The sequence below is a fragment of the Anolis sagrei genome, chromosome 4 (genome assembly GCF_037176765.1).
Source record: "Anolis sagrei isolate rAnoSag1 chromosome 4, rAnoSag1.mat, whole genome shotgun sequence".
Classification (NCBI taxonomy): domain Eukaryota; kingdom Metazoa; phylum Chordata; class Lepidosauria; order Squamata; family Dactyloidae; genus Anolis; species Anolis sagrei.
In genome coordinates this window covers 152,304,379-152,311,525 of record NC_090024.1, presented here as the reverse complement: position 1 = coordinate 152,311,525, position 7,147 = coordinate 152,304,379, and the positions used below count along the sequence as shown (strand labels likewise).

Sequence of the window (7,147 nt, the reverse complement as noted above, 5' to 3'; positions counted from 1 at the left end):
AAACTCAAATATAACTAAAGGTTGGACATGTCTAACTGGGAATTCATTAATCTGAAATGCTCCGATATCCAAAATTGTCCACACTGATGGCTGACATAATGACACCTTTGTTATTTGATGGTTCAATGTTCACAAGCTTAGTTCCAATCACAAAACTATTTAAAATATTGTACAAAATTATCTCTGGGCTATATGTATAAGTTGAATATTTCTATTATTCTGTTCTGCCTGGAATGCATTGATTATGCATTTCTACATGGCAGGGGGTTAGACCTTGTCATTACTTCCAACTCTATGATTCTATATAAAACAAACAAATTCTGTGTTTAGTCTTGGGTATGATCTCAATTTCTTCTTTTTCTTTGATATTTGTCCTGCTTGATGGCGGGGTCTGCTTTACTGGTTTGTTTGCGCCATTTCAACTAATTGTGTGCCTGATAAGGGTGTATGCCAGCAGTCTTCAGATCGTTCAGCAAGCATTGCTTTGGTCATCCCTTTAGTCTCTTGCTAGGCACTTCTAAATTATGAGCAATCTTGTGCATTGACTCATCTTCATCTCAGAGATTATGACCATACCATCTAAGGTGTGATTCTCAGCAATTTGTCAGCAATTGTAGCAATGCCAAAGCATTGCTGGATGTCATTGTTGTGGATGTGGTCAAGGCGAGTGATGCCAGCTGTAAGTAGTAGCATCCTTATCTCCATAACACTGAGACAGCGTTCGGCTTCCTTTGTTGCCAGCCAACATTCGGTTCCATATATTGCAGCAGGCCTTATGACAGTTTGATAGATTTTTGATTTCAGGTGATCGGGCACCATCTTGTAACAGTACACTTGCTACCAAGTGCCGTTTCATCCAAGTTAATCCATGTGGTGACTTCATCAAAAAGATTGCCATCTGAAGTTATCATCAATCTGAAATACTTAAAGGTATTGACTTTTGAGAGATCCACCTCATCCACCTGGATAGTACCACTCTCCTCCTCATTGGTTGTCCAGTACTCTGTCTTTTTGACATTGAGGCGAAGACCGAATTGTGCCAACCAATCACACCATGCTTTCACTTGATGTTCAAGTTCTTCTTTGTCCTCAGAAGCAAGCATTACATCGTTAACATGTAACAAAGTCCAAGGTGCTGATTTCTGCAGATCTCTAGTAACTGCATCCATTGCAGCAATGAAAAAGATGGGAGAGTGGGTTGAACCCCAATGGACACCAACGGTGATGGGGAATTCTGACAACATGGCAGCAGCAGCCTGTGGCCTGCTTTTTGGGTACCGTCTCCATCATATCTCATTGTGTACATAGATGCTAATATAGGTATTCCAAAATAATAATTTTAAATAACTAACCTCGAAATCCCAAAAATTTCTAGTCCCAAGCATTTTGGATAAGGGATACTCAACTTATACTTGCCTACTTGAGAACATTCGATAACAGGATGACTGATAGCCATCTAGTTCTGATTACAAAGGAGCTTCAGTCATTAGCACTTTTCCTGAAGGTGAAAAGCTGACTTTACAAAAAAGTTTCTCTCTTCTTTTCTTTCTTTCTTTTTTTTCTCTCTGAACAACACCACCTGTCTCATCAGCAGGACCACTCTGAAGGGAAGGGCCTCCAGGCACCTCCGTCCCATGATTCTCCATGCCTCATTCTTCATCCACGCTGCTAGTAATGTACCATCACTGGCATAGTTACACCTGAACACTCTGGTGCTGCCAAACACCTGGCTTGATTTTCCACTGTCCAAATGAAAAATAAGCATAATCTGCTTTTTTGAGGATACAGCAAATGAGGGAGTTCATGACAAATTGTGTTAGTTTATGCAGAATAGTGATAATAAGATACAAATGAGGATTTTTTTTTTTGCTATTTCTTAATGAATAATACTAATCACGTTTCCAATGAACGTGGTGCCCTTCTCATTAGAGACAAGGCATAAAGCCAGCTTAATTTATTTGTGACTAGTTATACGTAATTTAAATATTTACTAGAGATTTACCCTAATGTTTCAGAAGGTTTCTTTTTCTTTTAAAAAAATGTTTGCTGAACCAAAAGCATTTCGTGTGGGCTATGATTCTAACTTCCATGCTTCTCTTCATTTTGCAGCATATGATATATACCCAGGCTTTTAAAGATGCTAGGGAAAGGATATTATTGATTTACATGCTAATTCTCCAACTGTTACTAATTTTCTTGATTCCAGATTCCGAAGTTGCACTACCAACATTCATCACTTTAGTACACTAGAGGGGCTGAGCACTCTTTCCAATAAATTACAAGAACTATGACTAATTATAGTGATATTAACTATGCAAAGTAACATGTGCCTTAAAATGGATATGTTTATCATTTCAAATTATGTCTTAGAGTCTTGATGGTCTCAGACATAGCAAACTCCCCTTCCCCCCCCCCCCAATCACCCCATCATCGTTTTTAAGACTAGTTCCCCCCTCTTCCCCCAGTAGTTTTAAAGTCAATTGGACAGATAGATTTGCATTAGCATATAGCCTTGTTCAGCAGCTTGGGAAATGATATGATGCTAGAAACACAAGGATGTCTACACTGTCCTTGTTCCCTTCACCTCGGTTTATATTTCTTGACAAAGAAAGTATAAAGAAAAGTTAGAATTGTGATCCTGGAGTTCTGCCATTGGGTAGAGTGAGCCAGCCAACTCAGGCAATAGATTTTGGGTAGGGCTACTGTACGTCTTCCTTTTTCTAGAGGAGTCCTGTTTTTTCAGAACTAAAATTTCTGTCTGGGTGGATTTTTATAATGTCTTGGTTTTCTTACAAGATCGTGAGTGATCAAGCAACACAGAAGGAGAAGGGAAAAGAGCATGCCATGTTAACGTACAGGGAATAGAATCCCCCGGAGGAGCCCTGTCTGGGTGACCAAGTGACCTACTGGTTTCCAGTTGAAGTGATTGTTGGAAGTGGAAAATGAGGATGAACAAAGTGGAAGCAATTGGCCATGATGTAATTGTTTTTATTGGTTTAGATACAGGAGTTTCATAGACCAGTGTGTTTCATAATGCAATAACTTGGGTGTACTTAATTTTACAATGAGTTACATATTGAAAAATCAATTTTAACTAGATCGGTTCTGTTGTTATTAAATATGGCTAAGTGATCAATGAAAACATATGTTGTTTAAACAAAATGAAAGTTATGGTATACTTCTAGCAATTATCACAGCTGCTATAGTAGGTGTACTCAGAATCATCATAGTGATCGGTGATGTAGTCAGTTGGTAAATGTGTCATGTTTTCAATGTGAGGCAATCTTATTTTTTGATGTCATGGAAAGGCAGCAAATTGTTAGTTGTTAACCTATTATTACTTATTATTACTAGTTTGAATTTTGATTAATTCAGGTCCAATTTATTTGAATCAGCATGAGAGGGTCAGCACAGGGTCTGAATCTCCACTTGGCCATGGAAATACACTGAATGACCGTGAGAAAGTCCCATTCCCTCAACCTCAGAGGAAAGCAAAGGCAACCCCTTCTGAACAAGGCTTGCCAAGACAACTCCAGCTTGGGGTCACCATAAGTAGGAAAGAACTTCAAGACAGCATATTTTAAGTATGAGATAGACAGAGGTATAGATAAGAAGGATGTTGATAGACTTGGTATAGAAGCGAACTCTAGATCAGATAGGGACAACGCCATGCTCTTCCTAAGATAAGCATCATATTCAGTAATGCTAGTGATAGCTATTAAATACTGTATTGTATTGAAATGCCTGTGGTAGAAAGTGAAATAACAAATTCCTTCTAGTTCCAATATAGAGATGAATGGAGATATGCATGTAAACAATATATAGCACATACTACTTTAAAGATGCATAGTGTCTCAGCAGATGATTCTACATTCGGATTGAATAAGATATCCAATACCCCTGCATGATATGAAAAGGAAACTATGTGGCTAGACTGAAAAGTCTATGTTCTTTCTCAATAGGAAATGTTATTTATAAGCTACTGATTTGATTGTGTAAATAATTGGCTGAAAACTTATAAAATGCAACTTATTCTTCTGTAATAACTTTCTGATAATCCAATGTTTAATGTGTCCTTAAGGGGAATGTGGATGTTGATCTGATTACTGGATACGATTGATCTTTGTAAACCAAAATGGCAAATTCTGGGAGACTGATAGCTATGAGGCATAAAAAATCACACTATTTCACAAGGACACAGGGTTTGAGGTTGAAGGACCATGATTGGAGGTACCATACCTTGTAACTGGCGACACTTGGCAGCTTTCAGGATAAGCAATTCATCACTGTTTGTTTGTTATCAAACAAAAGGAATCCCAGAGAGTCTGGAGGAATCACAAAAATAGTCTTGAGTGGCTGCATGTGGTCCTAGATGTGCAGTTTGCCCTGAATCTGAATCAATTAAACAGAATATCTAGACACCATTGGAGTCCTGGTAAGAATTATCTTTGGACATAATGGCATGGGGCTTGTTTGAGGCTCCCTAGCTATGAATGGAAAAAAAAAACCATAGCATAATATCTGCTGCAAATCAATCTTCAATTCACATTGAAGCAGTCATTGATGAAAATAGTCAAAGACAATTTTAGGCTACCAGTCTTCAAATGGGATGTAGTGACTTTATGTCTAATGTCTTGTATTGTGGGATATTGCTGTTGCCTGCCCCCAGTCTGCTGCTATTGCCACTACTGGTAAGCAGATAGAGAAGAAGTCTGGCTGCAAAGCCAAAAAGTTTCTCCTTTCATCCCAGTTGCTTCTTTTTTAAAATCAAGAAACTGCATTTCTAATCAGTATTTAAGTATTTGTATGGACGTTGCTTCAGTACTTTGAAACCCAGAAGTACAAAAAGGAGTGGCTCTAAACTTCTTAACTAAAGGAGTTCTACAATTCTCACCAGAAAAAAAGCCAACAAAAAGTGGGAGACATGTACTAAGATGGGGAACACACCGACTGGAGGAGTTACACCCCTGCAACTGTGTTATGCTAAACATGCTTTGAGCTTTCTCCAAGTACTTTTCAATAGGGTTTGGTGCTGTAAGAGGAGCGGCTAGACAGACTTACTCCAGTTTCGAGCAGGACAGGTTTGGGAGAGCAGAATCCATTTTAAGAACTGCATGTAATAATGTCCTTAGCTGCTTTCATGTCATGCTCCTCTGAAATCCACACTTCTTTCAGTTTGGGTCCATCTCTAAGGGAGATGGAAGCTCAGGTCGCTGCTGCCAGCAAACAGGCCTTTTTCAAGCCATGAGAGTAAAGATGAAGATCCACCCAGAGGAAAAGTGTTCCTGCCATACATCAAGGGAACCACTGATCGCATAGGGAAGCTGATGAGGAAACACAACATACAAACAATCTACAAACCCACCAAGAAAATCCAACAAATGCTACGTTCAGCAAAGGACAAGAAGGATCCTCTCACCTCTGCAGGAGTCTACCGTGTACCATGCAGCTGTGGACAAGTCTACATAGGGACCACCAAACGCAGCGCCCAGACACGCATCAAGGAACATGAAAGGCACTGCAGACTACTTCAACCAGAGAAGTCAGCCATAGCAGAGCACCTGATGAACCAGCCTGGACACAGCATATTATTTGAGAACACAGAAATGCTGGACCACACCAACAACCACCATGTCAGACTACACAGAGAAGCCACTGAAATCCACAAGCATGTGGACAATTTCAACAGAAAGGAAGAGACCATGAAAATGAACAAAATCTGGCTACCAGTATTAAAAAACTCTAAAATTATAACAGCTAAACAACAGAGAGGAAAAAACCAGGCACAGATTAACACCTCCCAGTAACAGATTTTCCCAGGCTCAGGCAGGCCTTCAAATGCTAATGAAGGTGATCAGCTAAACATTCACACCTAACTGCAGCAGGGAAGAGCTCCTTGCCCCACCCCAGCCATTCCACAGATATATAAACCCATTTTTCCTACTTCCAACAGACCTCACAACCTCTGAGGATGCTTGCCATAGACGCAGGTGAAACGTCAGGAGAAATGCCTCTAGAACATGGCTCTATAGCCCGAAAAAACCCACAAGAACCTAGGCCTTTTTCCATCTACGACAAGCAAGGCAATTGGCCCCCTACCTATCTGATGAGGCTCTGGCAACAGTCATCCATGCCACGGTCACATCTAGGCTGGACTATTGCAACGCCCTGTATGTTGGCCTTCCAATGTCTACGACCCGAAAGCTCCGTATTGTTCAGAATGCGGCAGCCAGGCTACTCACAAGAACACCCATGAAATGCCATATAACACCAGTGTTGAGGCATTTGCATTGGTTTCCAACTGCTTACCTTGCTCTATTTAAGATGCTAGTTCTGACCTTTAAAATTCTTTACTGCCGGGGTCCATCGTATCTTAGGGACTGTCTCTCATTCTCCCATCATCAGAGGTCGCAACGACCATCCCAACGTGACTTACTTTATATACCGGGTCCTAGAGAAGTGCACTTGGAAAGGACCAGACGCAGAACTTTTTCTCTTTCTGCCCCTGCCTTGTGGAATTCCTTGCCGCCCTATATGAGAGCCATGCGTGAGTTAAGGCCTTTTACCCTAGCACTTAAGACCTGGCTTTTTACTAGTAAAAAATTACTTCGTTAATTTTATCAATATCTATGTATGTATTTTTATCCTTTACAATTTTAGCTTGTAAATCGCCTAGAGCATCTTGGATGGAGGGCGATTAATAAGTAATTAAATGATGATGATGATGATGATGATGACATTACTCTTGATAGAACTTAATCATGTTTTTAAAAGGTACACATCTCTCCTCCTCTCCAGTTTCTTTACCTGCATAGACCAGAATATTCACCTTGCCTAAAAACAGCATCTGATCTGGGGGTCCATTTTGGGGGATAACAACCTGGAAACTATCTGGAAACAAGAAATGTACAGGAGGGAGATTTTGAGCATGAGGAGAGGGGAAGCTGAGGTGCAAAAAAAACCTCTTGGGTGCACCTCATGGAGTACTTTCACTACTCTTTCCTTCCGATGACATGAGATCTTAATATAAGAAAGTTGTGGCAAAAGCATTTTCCTCTAAGGTAACTGCCCTCCTTTGCCATCAAGGCCATGACACGGCACAAATTTCAATTTCCAAAAGAATGGAAGGCATCTCCAGAAATGACAC

At 40.2% G+C, this 7,147-nt stretch overlaps 1 pseudogene; it reads right to left on the bottom strand.

The window, feature by feature from the left end:
• Positions 1-344: 344 nt before the first annotated feature.
• The window catches only part of LOC137096856 (uncharacterized), a 131,632-nt pseudogene continuing 124,829 nt past the window's right edge, over positions 345-7,147 (bottom strand).